Genomic DNA, 16,246 nt, shown 5'->3' with positions numbered 1-16,246 from the left:
CATGTTAGTTCCCAGGCTAAAGTGAAAGTCACTGAGTGGCTATGGGATTCTTTTCAGCTAGAGTGATGAGAGACATGACACACAACTATTCCTACCTTGTCATGGTATGATGGTGGTTTGCATCCAACAGCTGGCTACAGAAGTGTTTCTCTGCACATCTTATGATCCACCAAACCTTCCTTGTTTTTTTTTGTCATTTTTTCCCAAGAAAATTTCCCTCAGTCAAGCCCCTAGACAGGTGATCATTCCTTTGTCCTGAAATTTGGATGGCTATGCCCTTTCATCCATCCTTGGTCTAATTGGTGGCAAAAGTTTACAACATCATATGAACAGCAGCTCAGCTCACGATAGTTAATATAGGAATTTAACCCAGATGTCTATCAATTGTTGCCTGGATAGAGGAATTATGGTAAAAATACATGATAAAATACCACTTAACCATAAAATATGATTAAATTTTAATGTCCACTATATAATGTAAGCACTTGGACACCACTAGGCTTAGTGAAATAAGTTAATCCCCCGAAAAAAACATATTTTCTTTGATTTGTAGTGACCAACACAGAGTACAAAAATAGATAATATATGAGTGAGATGAACATTTGAGATTATTGTTTATAATCTTACTTTTATTATTGAGAAATAGTGTTTTTTTCTGCATATTACTTATTTAGTTTTTATTTAGTGGAATTTAAGCTTATGATTATAAAGTAAAGTGAACTTAAAAGACTACCTGCGTATGTTCTTGCATTTTTCTCTCTTGGTGTTCCCTTTCTGAGTATTGCAGTGAGAGGCTCCAGGCTTAAATAAATCTTGCTTTACTAAAACATAATTTTCTTATAAAAATCAAAAGAAAAATAAAGAAGTAAGAAAGAACTGGAAATGAAAAATGGTGTGAAGGTATGGCAGGAAATATTGTAATCTTAAACTGAATATATGAAATGCATTAAATTTATTCCCTTAAAAAGAAAAAAAAGTCATGTTTTAAATTTAAATATATGCAATGAAACCAAGTAGGAAGAATGATAATATGTGCAACTTATATAAATAACAAATACTTTGTATCTAAACTCTGAAAGTTTAAAAATATAAATAGTAAAAAATGGTAAAAATATCTCAGGAAAAATAGGTGATTAACAAAGACGAGGAATTGCTAGGAGAAAAAATAATGCCCTCCGAATAATTCAAATTTATTAGTAATTAGTAAACTAATGGCAGGAATGCAGACATACATTCTTAAAGCCACTCACCTGACCATAGATTGGTATGACCGTAACAGCTGTGACCATTTTGTTAACTGTTCTTACTCATTTTTATGGTTTTCTCCTAGTCCCACGTGTAAAAGACTAAAGCACACAGCTTCAACTGGTTTTACCAGGCATTTTCAAATCCAATGTCAAGTTTTGGAAGCCTTCTCCTAATAATGAGCTTATCCTACAATATTTACCAGTGCTTCTATCAAGTTGGGAGCTATGAAAGTGTGCTTGACTAGTGCATGCCTTCATCTTTCTAGAAAGGTTTATGAGTTTTCTTCTGGACCCTGGTCTACCATGAGTAGCTTGGAATGATTTACAGGCTTGGTTATGTTCCTCTTCATCTCTCCAGGACACAGACATAATGAAATGTTTTCTCCTCATCAATAGGGTCATTTGGTGTCCATTTAGGGTGAGGCTGTACCCAAGGAACAACCTGTTTTTCTGTAGATGACTGTTCCTGTCCTCTGGATCAGGCAAAGATGTAAATGTCACATAAAATTCATCACTGAAAGTGGCTTCCGGTTTGGAAAGCAGATCATTTTTCTGTTTGGGTCTTATTTGGAAGTCATATTACATCTCAGCAGATAAGATCAAAAACCCAGGACAAACTCTGGAGAGCCTAAATGTATCTGTCAGGATCATCTGAAGTTCTTTGCCAGTTCTCCTATTTATGATCTTGCAGGGAGAAGGAGACCTGGACTCAAGTAGAGCTATTAAGTGCTCCACAAATCTTTTGGAGAGGTAATATAGAAGCTGTTGGTGGACTGTACTGTTTGCCAGCAAGTAGTCTCAGGTAGGGAAACATGGGGGGAGAGAACTGAGGGATGGAGGCAGCAGAATGGCACATGGAGCCCGAAAGCACTGTGATAGGTTCTGTGGTGCATGGAGCGAGAGGGGCAGCTGGAGTCTTAAGGGTAACTACTTATGATTTCTTATTTTAAAAATATATTATTTAGTTTTATTTGAACAGAAGATTTGCACGAAGAAGGAGAAACAGATCTTCCATCAGCTGGTTCACTCCCCTCAAATGGTTACAATCGCTGGAGCTGAGCCAATCTGAAGCTAGGAGCCAGGAGCTCTTCCAGGTTTCCCATGTGGGTAGAGTGGCCCAAGGACTTGAGCCGTCATCCACTGCTTTCCCAGGCTGTGTGCAGGAATCTAGATTGGAAATGGAGCAGCCAGGATACAAACTAGTGCCCATATGGGATGCTGATGCCACAGGCAGAAGATTAGCATGCTATGCCACCATACTGCCCCAACAGTAACTACTTCTAAATGCAATCTGTCTACCTTACAGAATTAAGAAAAGTCTTGCTTGCAGGGAAAAAAAAATATGTTTGTACATAAGTGATCTCAGAACATTTCCATGCTCTAAGCCAGAAGAGGTCTGACTGGAAGATGCCATTACACATCTCTCTGGGGTCCTACTCTCTCCATTGTTCAGCTTGTTCTGGTCATGCCATGGTGCAGAAAAGATTATCTTTGAGAGTCAATTTCCAAGGATGCATTTCAAAGGAGTGCCTGCTAAAGAATGTTTATTGCCTATCTGGAAGAGGACAAGAAATAAAGGTATCCTTAAGATTTGGTCTCTATCTACTTGAGATATCCTGTACTCAGGGTTTTAGGAACAAAGTGTCTGGGAACTAGGACCAAGGAAAAGTGGGAGAACATGAGTAAAGACAGTCTTATCTGTGTCTCTATCTTAGCCCTTGTTTCCCTGGGAACCTTGATTCTGTGGATCACGAGTGGATCATGGACCAGGAGTACATCCTAGCAGTCATGATTGAGGAGGGTTATGCTGACAGGAGTAGTCACCCTTACTTGTACCTAATTTTGACCCTTTCTTCTTTCTCATTATGTTTCCTCTGGACAATGCTGAAGATACTGTGTTCACACTCAGCTAGCACATTCCTGTATCTAAAAGCGGGTTTCCTAGATGATCTGGTATATGATAGTCCTAGGGATTATATTTTGTAGGCTATGTTTTAATCTCTAACACCATATACCTCCATGTCATTGCTATGTGAGACTTCTGGGCCCAAATTTCTTATCATCCTGATAGTGTGGACATCTGTTTTTGAATTATTAGCTACTTGTGCCTCTTTGTGTCCCCTTTAAAGACAGAAAGCTGTTTATTCTTTCACTTTTTAGTCAGTCATGACCACACAGCTAGAAAGATTTGAGCATATTTACATCATGTCTGCTGGGCAGCTCCTTGTCCGTGATGCATGAGCAAGCCTTAGTGCTAGGACATTCTATGTGGGAAAGTGTTGTCAACAAAGATGGCAGTGCACAGCACAAGGCAGCCTGTTCGTGCTCCCTTCCTGACCCAGCCATGGTCAAATGGGAATGAGGAAGGGAGCATACTTCTCTATTGAATAAATATAATTTAAAAAGAAAGTCAAACCTGTTGACTTCACTAGTCCTGAGGAGTGTGAGAAAACAAATACATGTTGGTAAAGCCATTCAATATTTGATGTTTGTTATGACAGCGTAGCAAATTAAAACACTAAATACTACTGTCTTTTACATAATTAAGAAAATTGCTACTTTAAAAGATAGCTTTTCTACTTCTTGATATCCAAAAGTATATGCAGACAATGTGGGCAATATTGTGTGTGTGATATACAGGAATAATTTATGTTTCTTCTGCTTGTCTTTCTTTCTCTACTTCTGGATATTTGCAACAAATTGTTCGAATGCAATCAGCAAACAATATACAAGACATGAATTGTACACAGTACATTTTTCTAACATGGCTTTTATTATAAATACTTCTTAATTATCAGTGTATTTATATTTCAATGCAGAATCATCATTTGAGAAGTAAATGACTTTTAATGACTTGTTATTATTGTTATTGTTAATGACTTGTTCCTAATTATTATTGGTGTTAAGTTTTCCAATGTCACGATTAGTTGTGTATAGTTTCCTTATGATATTATTTCCAGTGCCTTTACTCTCCCATCATTAGCATTTCAAACTTTTCTATTATGATTATATAGAGAGACATTGATGCATTTATTTTATTATAAGTTAACATAGTGTTAAAATGTAAACAAAAATTGCATTTTTTTTTCTTGCTGGGACAAAGAAAAAAACTTCTTATAATAAAGATTTAGGAGAAATGGTTTATTCTGGAGTTCAAGCAGAAAAGTTTCCTGATGAGCCTGGATCATCTTTTTAGTGTCAGAAAGTGAAGGAATTTCACATATATGTGGATGTATTAAAGGGAAATGGGAATCAACCAGAAAAGTCCCCAAGAATCAAAGCAAGAATAATTTGAACAACAAAAGAGAATACATATTATTGGGTAAAAATCCAAAGTGTTAAACACATATGAATATAACAGTATCAATATAGCAGGTGACTGAATACTTAAATTATGGTGAAGTGGAAACTCCCCCACATAGAAGAACTTCACGTAGTCTTCGCAGATATTCCTTCTTCAATGACTGGGTGCATAAGTTCTCAATCAGGTGTGGATTGCATGTAGCAATTTCCTACTAAAGACTATAGTATTAAAAGAAGGGGGAATTATATTTTTACAATAAAGAAGCCTGACAAATGCCAGCTCAACAGAGTTTCCAGAATCATTAATACCATTCATAAATTTTGTTGAGAGTATTTTTTTTTTCGAAAACCCCTCACAGCAAACAATCATACAAACTAAAAAAAACCTAAAATAAATAGACAAACAACAGAAAGTAGAGCTTGAAATCTGACAGGAAAGAGCTGGCGTGGATTGGCTCATGCCTCGCTGGGTGGGACACAAAGATTAGTTACTCCTCACCATGGTGTTGAGGATTTTCCTGCACACCCCCCCCCCAAAAAGAGAGTATTTATTTTTGAAGTGCTGTGATGAAAATGACCAATTTACATCTGTGATTCTTCTCTCCAAAGCCCAGTAATTCCAACTACACACAATAAGACACAAGCACATTCAGTAGTGGGGCATCCTACAAAATACCTGACCAAAATTTCTCTAAAATTTCAAAGTCATCAAGTAAAAACGGAGTCTAAGAAATTGTTAGAGACAACAGGAACCGAAGAAGTGATACGTAAAAGTTAAATGTAATGTGGCATCTTGGATGAGATCCTAAAAGAGGAAAAGGATATTGAACCAGGATCAAGGACACCTGAAAAAAATTACATATATTAGTTATAAAAGGAATGTGTTATCTCATTATTTACAATAAATTTCCCATTTAAAAATATAAGAAATTAAGCATGTTTATAGAAAACTCTGGATGATATCTTCACAATTTTCCTGAAAAGCTGAGCCTCTAAAAAAATAAAAATCTATTTTAAAAAACTGAAGTTATGCTTTCAGCATAAGGAAGAACCTTGCTAACATTTTGAACTGAGTGCTGACAGTAATAGGAGAAAAAATGTTTAAAATGTCTCTAAAACTTTGTGAAAGACACTCTGGGCATAAGGTTAGATATTTAAAATAAAATTTAGTTTTAACTTAAGAGATAAAAAGCTCATGACGGGACTGCCTTGAATCCGCATCCATCTCAGAGCTTTCTCTTATAGCAACGAGTTTTTAGGAAATGGAATTTAATAGGGACATTTTGTGTTTTTCCTTTTTCTACTTTGAAATTTGTCATGGGTAATAAGATCTAGTTATACTAATTCTTCAGACACAGATGGGAAAAGCAGTGGAGAGACATGTTCAATGTCACAATGCCTGTGGGAGGGAATCCAGACCCAGGCTTGCTTCCAGTTCAGTCTCTCTCCACCACATCAGTAGTCTGGAAATGTTTAGCGTGCTTATCAGTAAAACACAGTGCGATGTGCCCCAGCCTGTATGCATAAGTTACATCCTTCTTTTAAATTAATTTTGGGTCAATAATGAATGATACTCCAGTATATAAACACGACTCCATGTTTATCTATCTACCTATCTACTTATTTGCATCTTCTATGTATTTTTCTAGGTGCCGGATGATTTCATGTGTAACTGTCTTTATGAAACACTGCTGAGGCCAGGCTTCCAGGTATTTATTGAAGTGCGTCAAACCACCTCAATGCAACAAAATTTTGATTTTTAAAATATTTGTTTAGTTTTGTTGGAAATGCAGATCAGATTTCCAGAGAGACAGAGAGAAAGATCTTCCTTCTGGTGGTCCACATGCCAAATGGCCACAACAGCCAGAGCTGAACCCATCCGAAGCCAGGAGTCAGGAGCTTCCTCCAGGTCTCCCACATGATTGCAGGGTCCCAAGGCTTTGGGCCATCCTCCATGGCCCTGCAAGGCCATGAGGAGGGAGGTGGATGGAAAGTGGAGAAACCAGGACGTAAACCTGCGTTCCTATAGGATCTCAGCTGTCGACAGGTTAAGATTTAGCTATTGAACATTGAATTCAGCCCCTCCTTTTTTATTTAACACATGCTATCATAGTCACTCAAGGATCTGGAATTGTCTACCCTCCTTGTGTATGTTTGCCACTCCAGGCTTCATGGGTGACTGCATTCAAAGCAGCCTGTGCCCAGGATCCTCTCCAGGTTTACTCTCTTACCTATTGCATCCCGACCAGAAAGACTCAAATAGCACAAGTCCTGGGATTCCTCATAATTCTCCATCTGATAGTGTAGATTTTTTTCTTAATGGTGCTTCATTACTCCAAGTAGAGGAAAAGAGCCAGGCAAATTATTTGTTTATTTGTGTTTGTTTATTTTTTTGTTTGTTTTGTTCTCTTTGTAGATCTAAACTCAAAATTCTTATAGCATTATAACTAATTCTATTATTCCCAAAGTCAAAAAAAGATCAATAAGACGAGTTGGGGGAGGAGTGAGATTATACTGTACCACATGATTAAAGGAAAAAGTTACTGAGCTGTTTTAAAGTCACCCAAATCAGAGAATCTGAAATGTAATACTTTTGAGATATAGCCTTTACCCAAGAATCTACTGGTTGGAAAAAATAATCTGTGTTGCACACAATACCTCTCATGAATATTTGCACAAATGATTGCATCATTTCTTGTAGCTGTTGACATAAATAATTCTTTCATCTCTCTTCTGTTCAGTATGTCATTCATTAATAAAAGTTGTTTGTTTCAGACCGTTAAACCTCTTGGTCTCTCCTCATCTAAACTTATAGCATTTTTAAGGGATTTTTCTCCTTTAGCCCAACCTGTTTTCAGCCTAGGATGCTGATAGTGTTTTGTGTATTTTCTTTCTTCATAAATGTTCTTACTATGTCACTAATTAATATACTGAGCACTTTTTTCCCAGACCTTGTTAGTTGTCTTATCTAATATAATTTTGGATCACATGGGTGATTGCAGTAATGACAGACTGAAGGATAGAAATATTGGTGCCCTTGCCTTCTCAAGTCACAGCCGGAATTCTATCTCGCAGACATTGTTTCTCTTAAATGAAAAGTAAACAGAAAGCACTTGATACTGATCCGTGGTGCCATTCCCTGTACTTAGGGTAAATGCTGAAGACACTGCTCTTTAAGATATTGTAAGTGGTGTGGAAATGAGATAGAAAGTACATTTATCTTGGTAAATAAGTTTTAAAAAGTAAAATCTGAAATACATGCAGTTTTCTTTAAAACAAGTATTTTCCAAAGTTTTACGACACTACTCTGTGCATAATGTCAAATTATTTTTCACATCAGAATAAACTTACGTTTTAATTCCATTTCCCACAAACTTTTCAAAATCTATCCACGCATCTGTTTCTCCTTTCATGCATATATGTATATTTTTTTTAAAGATTTATTTTATTTTTATTACAAAGTCAGATATACTGAGAGGAGGAGAGATAGAGAGGAAGTGGAGCTGCCGGGATTAGAACCAGCAGCCATATGGGATCAAGGCGAGGACCTTAGCCACTAGGCCACGCTGCCAAGCCCGCATATATATATTTTTAAACCCTAATTGACAGCCAGAACTTATCCCATTGTTTTTCCTGTTATTCTGGATTATGTTAGAACTGGGAATAGTTTAAAACCCACAGTCTCATGTTGCTGCTAGATTCAATTCAGTAAATTCATAAAAATATTTGTTTCCCTTGTAGCTAAATGACTTTTCCTAGCTCTGTTCTGACAGAAGCAGAAATCACAGCTTGGAAGGGGTACAAAGTTTGCTGCATATTTTTCCTGTCTTTCCCTGCTGTGATCTGTTCTGCTTTCTGCCACAGGGTATAACTGGCTCTTCAAGGTTAGGAAGTAATGGGGAGGAGAGATGGGAGGAGAAATATCTGCCTATCTTTTCTTTTTCAGATGTTTTTGATATTAGTGTTTTTGTCTTCCTTTCCTATTCATTTCATACATCTCATTGCCCAATCATCCTGACATAGGCTCAGAAATGTCAGGATGAGTAGCTTGTACATTGGAGTTTAAGAATCTCCAGACCCTGTGATCATGATGTTCTGTATGTTTCCAGGGGTATAACCAAAACTGGCAGAGAAAAAAATAAACAAATAACTTAGAATCCATGATATATTAGACTCTTTTTAAAAACAGTTTTATTTATTTTTATTGGAAAGGCAGATATACAGAGAGGAGGAGAGACAGAGAGGAAGATCTTCCTGTCTGATGGTTCACTCCCCAAGCGGCTGCGATGGCTTGAACTGAGCCAATCTGAAGCCAGGAGCCAGGAGCTCTTATGGGTCTCCCACACGAGTGCAGGGTCCCAGTGCTTTGGGCCGTCCTGTACTACTTTCCCAGGCCACAAGCAGGGAGCTGGATGGGAAGTGAAACTGCCGGGACTAGAACCGGCGCCCATATGGGATCCCAGAGTGTGGAAGGCGAGGACTTTAACACTATGCTATCGTGCTGGGCCCAATATATTAGACTCTTAAGAAAGAAAACAGTAAAGGATCAATAAGTCCAATGGGTAAAACTACACTTGATCTTAGCCAAAAGGCTGAGAAGCGATAAAGGTAACACTGGAGGGAAAAATAATGATGAGCTGCTTGAACCAAAGATATTCTTAATTCCATCAGCCCAGGACCGTGTTAGTCACTAACGTAGTTTACATAGGCGTTCTCATACTTGCAAGAGTAAATATTGTGAAATATGATGATAATTCATAATCAGTGCTAAGTTTTATATGATGCTTGAAATTAATTTAAAGAGGGACCGTTTTTTACCTGTTAAGAAGAAATACTTACACGCAGGTCCCCAGAAACAGTACAATGATTGAAATCATTCTCATTAAAGTGTGTATGATGGATAAAAAGGTAATTCCTTGAGATGATAGGAAAAGGAAGGGATGATCACTGAACTCTTGATGGGCGATGGGCAGCAGCAAAATTAGTTGATAAAATGTCAGCTACTGCACTTCCAGGAATACATTCTATGAGACTGATAGCAAGACTATTGAGCAAAATTTTTTCCTCCTCCTCTTCCTCCACATAAAGTTGAATGTCAAATAAAAACTAATATTTTCTTAAAAATATTTACATACTATTTTTTTGTTGGAAAGTCAGATATACAAACAGGAGGAGAGACAGAGGAAGATCTTCCTTCCGCTGAGTCACTCCCCAAGTGACCACAATGGCTGGAACTGAGCCAATCCGAAACCAAGTGCCTGGAGACTCCTCTAGGACTGCCACGTGGGTGCAGGGTCCTAAGGCCTTGGGCTGTCCTCGACTGCTTTCCCAGGCCACAAGCACGGTGTTGGATGAGAAGCAGGGCCATCGGGAATAGAACCGGCACCTATGTGGGATGCTGGCATGTACAAGGTGAGGATATTAGCCACTAGGCTACCGTGCCTGACCCATGCTGTGGTGCCAGGCCCACGCATCTTTTTTTTTTTTTTTTTAAGAGTTTAGACAGGGCCAGTATCCTGTCATAAAAAAGACCAACACTGTATTTTTATTTTTGCTTCAACAGACCTTAAATAGATAAAAGCTTTCTCTGAGATCCATCAGAGTTTACATGGGTCAATTTCCACGCTTCCTATCTCAAAAGAATATAGAAAAAGTTGCAAAGGGGGCCAGATTTCTTATGGACAGATATTTCACTACTGAAAACACATGAAATTGCCCAATGACACTGTGCAGTTGAGAGATAAGGTCTTGAGAATCACCAAAGCAGAGCTTTGAAGATACCTGACCTTCAGAGGAATGGCAGGACCCAGAGCTTTCCCCCAGTAAAGGTCAAAACCTCTAAAACCCAACAGTGAGACAACTGGGGCTTGAGGATTCTTCTAAAGAAATACAGGAGAACAATCGTGTCACAGTTCATATTACTTCAGGATCGGGATTATCTGCTTGTCTTTGCTTTCTATGTACTTTTATTTGTGTTGGCAGAATCAATGTCACTTGGGAGAACATGTCTTAGTTACAGGAGGAAGCAGACATGAAGCTACTACATGGACAGTTCAGGTGGATGTGGCACTCAGGCATGCATTAGCTTAGCCATTTCTTCCAGGAAGTTGCCAGTGCTAAGAAAAATGGCTTTAGCAATCACTTTTGATGCTACCCACTCTTAATCTTGGGTTTTTTACCTCCAGAATTTTTGAGATTATTGTCCTCTTCCCATGCGTGAGTTTTAAAAATTACAGTTTTTGGCCTAAGGATTTGAATTGCTGCCACCCATGTGAGAGACTCAAACGCAGCTGCAGGCTCTTGTATCAGCCTGTCTTAGCCCTAGATGTTGAACATGAACCAGTAGATAGGACACCTCTCTCTTCTTCTGTTCTTTTTTCAAATAAATAAGCCATATTTCAAGTCAATAAGCAATGTGTGTGCATTTCAGATGCTAATTTTTTCCAAGTTATTTCACAATCCTTTTTGACTATTTCATTCTATACTTGCATAGCTATTGTAAACAACAACTTTTTCCTCAATATTCTATTTTCTAAAGATTTTTAAAAGCTATCTAAAGCTGGAGAGAGAGATTGAGAGAGAGAGAGAGAGAGAGAGAGAGAGAGAGAGAGAGAGAGAGAGAGAGAACGTCCTTCTACCCAGTCACACCTCAATAGCTGTAATGGCCAAAGCTGGGCCAATCTTAAACCAGGAGCCTAGAGCATTTTGTTATTTTCCCACACAGGTACAGAGCCCGAGCTCTTGGAACATTTCTACTGCTTTTCCAGGTGCATTAGCAGGGAGTAGTTGGATCAGAAGTGGAGTCGCAAGGTCTTTAGTAGCCCATATGGGAGGCCAATATTACAGTTGGAAGCTTAATGTGATAAGCCACTATACTGGCCCTGTCAAAAACGTATTTTAAAAATTCTTTTTTGTTTCACAATCAACATTATGAGAATGAAGAGGAGGAGGAGAAAAATAGAGTTTTGCTCAATACTCTTGCTATTAGTCTCATAGAATATATTCCTGGAAGTACAGTAGTTGGGTGAAAATTTAACAACTCAATCACTTACGTCAGATGGTGTTTGTTTCTCCACTTTAAATCAAGCCTAATCTTGTAAAAATGTTTATCAAGCTTATTCATGAAGATTGGTGTTTGTTATTTTCACTCCTTTCCTATATTTACTTCTAGGATGATTAAAATTTTCATTCTCTACATTCACATTTCAAGTGATCTGCCATTAAGTTGCAGTTATGATATAAGGATGCATCTACACTTATATGACGATTACTTGTCTCAAAAGTACTGATTGAATAAAAAAATTCTCTTCATACTGAATTGAAATGACAACTTTATCATTGATAGATACTAATGATGCTTGGATCACATTTGACTCCATTTTAACCCCACTGAAGTGTTTCTCTATTCTTATGTCTTTATTCTATTTTACTTCTACAATCACAATGGACTACATTTCAATATCTGACAAGCACATACCTTTTTTATTAATCTTTTATAAAATCTCCAACTTTTCGAGTACTTGTGTACTTGCCATATTTCTTTTCTTTTCCTTTAATATTTATTTAGTTATTTGAAAAGTAGAGTTACAAAGAGAGAATATGATCCCCCCTGTCAACTATTTATTTATATATACATATATATTATACATATTCTTTATGTATTTATAATTTTTATTAGAAGGGCAGATATACAGAGAGAAGGAGGTTCAGAGAGGAAGAGATTCCATCTATTGGTTTACTCCAAAGCAGCTGCAACAGTCAGTGCTAAGGTGACCCAAATCCAGGAGCCAGGAGCTTCCTCCAGGTTGTTTTCCCAGGCGACAGACAGGAATCTGGATGGCAAGTGGAGCAGATGGGACACAAACTGGCACCTTATGGAATCTTGGCACATGAAAGGCGAGGATTTAGCCACTAGACTATCGTGTTGTTCCACCCCCGACCAATCCCCATTTATCAACCATTTTAATCCTCAAATGGCTACAACAGTCTTGGTTGGCCCAGGCTAAGTCAGCAACTACTTCGGGGTCTCTTCACATGTCTTTCTGGAGCTCAAACACTTGAACCTTCCTCCAGTGCTTTCCCTGTATTAGTAGTGAGCTGGATGGCAAGTGAAGAAGCCAGGTATCCACAGGATTCCAACAGCACAGATTGTGTCTTATCCTGCTATGCCATGATATTAGTCTCTACTTGTCATATTTCAAGGAGAAAAAAACCTATTTAGCTTCAGTTCTTATGTTTGAATATTATTACATTTATCTAGTTATTAGGTGAGGTTTTATATCTGAATGGGTTGGATCTTCTCATCTGGGAATATGGTGTGAGTATACAGTTCCCTGCTCACAGCTTGTTATATTCACAATTAGCTATTACCAAATTTTATTGTTACTATTAATGGGACCATTTTGCCATTTAAGTTTCCAACTTTCCTTTTTAAAATATATATGGGAAAATAATTGAGCTATGCATTTTCAGAAAGAAAACCACATAAGAAAATTTAATTATACTAAAATTATTATTTCTTAGGGATTACATAGGCATTAAATTTCATCATCTACAAATCAAATCAGCCTTGTTTCCCAAAATGCAAACAATTTTTGAATTTCTTTACATTGTATAGTTTCAAGTTTTCAAACTCCAGATGCCACTCATATACATTTGGATTTATTAAAAATATTCTTAGTATAAATATTTTAATATTTCTTATATATATGAAACCATATGTTAAAATATATATATCAGAGTACATAAACACAATGATCAGAACATTTTATTTTTCTATTTCAATGTTAGAAGTATGTTTAAAAATTTATCTATGTATTTGAAAGCCAGAGTTACAGAAAGAAAAAAGGAGGAACAAACGCAGACAGACACACAGAGATCTTCCATGACTGGTTCATTCCCCAAATGGCCACCATGGCTGGACCAAGCTGAAAAGTCAGGAACTTCACCTGGGCTTCCCTGCTGCGTGCAGGGGGCCAAACTCTCAGCATATCCTCTGCCGTTCTCCCAGGCCAACTGCAAGGAGCTGGGTTAGATGGAATGTGATGTCAGCACTGCTTTTAGACCCTTTACACCACAATTATGCATTTACATCCTTTACACAATTATGGCTCCAGGAGTATTTTTTTAATTATAAATATCTGACACATTTCAGCAAAGTTTTTTTTTTTTTCTTCTTCCTGGGCATCTAGTTATGCATCCTAGATTGGCTAAGGAAACACAAGTTGGCTAATCTGGATTCTTTTTTGGAGTGTCTTATATTTATGTTATCTCTATTGTGCTTCAGTGGAATGACTTACTTTTTTTTTTTATCATTTTCTTTCTTGTTTACACCTTTAATGAGAGTACAGAGAGTATCAAATCTATCTCAGCTGTTTCCTTTCAGAACATTTGATTTGATTAAAAACCTACCAAAGTCTCTCTGTGGCATTGTGATGCTGTGACTTTCTTCTCTCAAGTCGCTGTGCTCCATCTGGATCTGTGTTGTGCTTGGCAACTATTCCCTTTGATAGTAACAATGTCAGCAGCACCAAGGGAGGAGCAGAATTTTACATCTTTCTTGAACAGCAGGGATAACTACTTTCTGTGTGGAGTCCAAAAAGAGAATAAATGAATCACTGGGTGGAACTTTGGAAGTAAGGATATTCCAGATGAGCTTCCATTACATAGCATCTTAGTAATAGTGAGTTTGGGTCTTACTGCTTGCAACACAATAGGAGTTTGCATTTCCATGAGATTTCGAACAATACAACAATACAATATATGTTTATTTTATTCTGTAATGTATAACTTTAGTTTGTGTTGTTTACACTTTAGCATTTTATTACTGTTGAGGTTGGGCATACAGGATATTTAATTTTTATCACTGCCGTTCCTAGTAATAATGGAAGTGACTTGGACATAGCAAGTTGTCCTAGTGGGTGTTTAGTTGGGATTTTCAAGCTGATTGCAAAAAATGGGAGCTAGATTTTTTTTTAAAAGATTTTATTATTATTGGAAAGCCAGATACACAGAGAGGAGGAGAGACAGAGAGGAAGATCTTCCATCCGATGATTCACTCCCCAAGTGAGCTGCAATGGGCCGATGCACGCCGATCTGATGCCGGGACCAGGAACCTCTTCCAGGTCTCCCACGCAGGTGCAGGGTCCCAAAGCTTTGGGCCGTCCTCTCCTGCTTTCCCAGGCCACAAGCAGGGAGCTGGATGGGAAGTGGAGCTGCCGGGATTAGAACCGGCGCCCATATGGGATCCCGGGGCTTTCAAGGCGAGGACTTTAGCCACTAGGCCACGCCGCCGGGCCCTAGTTTTTTTTTTTTTTTTAATTGGAATGTCAGAAAGTACTGGAGAGTACTGGAAACCTAGCATGATGGTCAACAGCCATGTTATTAAACCAGGGAAGAGGATAAAACAGCAAATAGGAATAGTATTCCTCCTTTAAACAGATCAGTTTAATTCAACTCATATTTTTAAAAGCATGTAGACATGAATAAATGTTTGCTTCAGAGGAGACAAATGATTCTCAGTGATATTTAGTTGTACTTAGAAATAAGTAATCTGGTTGGGGTAATCATTTTAATTCCAGTGAGAAGACTCAAGCATCCATATTCAAGCCCCTAGTCGCTTTCCTGTTTCATAATGTGCCTGACAGTCCATGTGCTTCCTGTGCTAGGGAGTTAACTGCTCTAACACTGCTCAACAGCTCATGATAACAGAGGCAATACGTGTCTAACGTTTTATTCTATAAATTGGCAGATGACCCCTTGACTAGTTAGTAGAAAACCCGCTAACAAAAAGATTTTAAAAAAATATTGGTGGAAAACTTACACTAAAAGATGCCATGCGACATGACATTCTTGCAGACTAAGGAACACAGTAAGTGATGGAGAAGTTAATGAGATAATATTATAATATTCAACTACAGGAGAGATAATAGCATTGACTCATCCCACAAGGATAAATGTAACCAATTAATGGTAGCAGAAATGTTGAAAATAAATCAAGGAAAGTCAAGGAGGCAGGCTGAGGGACTCAATGCATCTGTTCAGGTTTTTAGGAAATCCTGCCAAGTCTTATATATGCTTATTTGCCTTTCTGCCTGCCAGAGGTGTGAGAAATACTTATAGTTGTTTCAAGTCTGGATTCTTCTAAAGTACTTATGCAATTTTTTTTTTTTTTGCACATTAAGGCTAACAAATGGTGAAACATATCAATGATAACCTCAGGGGGAAAAATCCCTCTTTTTTTATTTATTAAGGAAGCATTCAGAATTTTCTGGTGATGATTGGGGAGAGTATCCAGGAGACCTTTGTTTTCTTGTCCCCTGCCTAACATTTTTGTAACCTGTCTTTCTTCTTGTCAGGATGCAAATAGCACTCATTGGCCTCTCTGACCTCTGTCTCCTGTAGTGCCTCTAGTCATGTCAAGAAAGTGACGTCTTTTTTACAAAAGGTCAAAATATGCTCTATAAGAAATTTTATTTCATTTCTCAGGAATATGATATTGAGTTATAGGAGTTAGGTTATCAGCAACCTTCTATCATGTTTGTTTATATGAACCATCAGCTGTGTGTCCCACTGTGAATGGTTTTGTATCAGTAAGTGGAGGTGGGTCAGTAATGTAAGATTTTGTCCTTCTTCAGTATATCATGCTTTTGTGTCTCTTGTAGGCCTTCAGAAATCTAAGCGGCTCTCCTCCTTAT

The 16,246-nt window shown here is 37.7% G+C and overlaps 1 long non-coding RNA gene across 5 annotated transcripts in view; it reads left to right on the top strand.

The window, feature by feature from the left end:
* The first annotated feature begins 6,208 nt into the window (after positions 1 to 6,208).
* LOC105942035 (uncharacterized) overlaps positions 6,209 to 16,246 on the top strand; it is a 197,751-nt gene continuing 187,713 nt past the window's right edge. For all 5 annotated transcript variants that reach the window (XR_009245162.1, XR_009245164.1, XR_001168290.2 and 2 more), the window contains exon 1: positions 6,209 to 6,259. This is a non-coding gene — a long non-coding RNA (uncharacterized LOC105942035). The remainder of the gene's footprint in view (positions 6,260 to 16,246) is intronic.

This window comes from Ochotona princeps, chromosome 3, assembly GCF_030435755.1.
Source record: "Ochotona princeps isolate mOchPri1 chromosome 3, mOchPri1.hap1, whole genome shotgun sequence".
NCBI classification, from domain to species: domain Eukaryota; kingdom Metazoa; phylum Chordata; class Mammalia; order Lagomorpha; family Ochotonidae; genus Ochotona; species Ochotona princeps.
The sequence above is the reverse complement of the archived record's forward strand: the minus strand, read 5'-3'. Positions and strand labels throughout refer to the sequence as shown.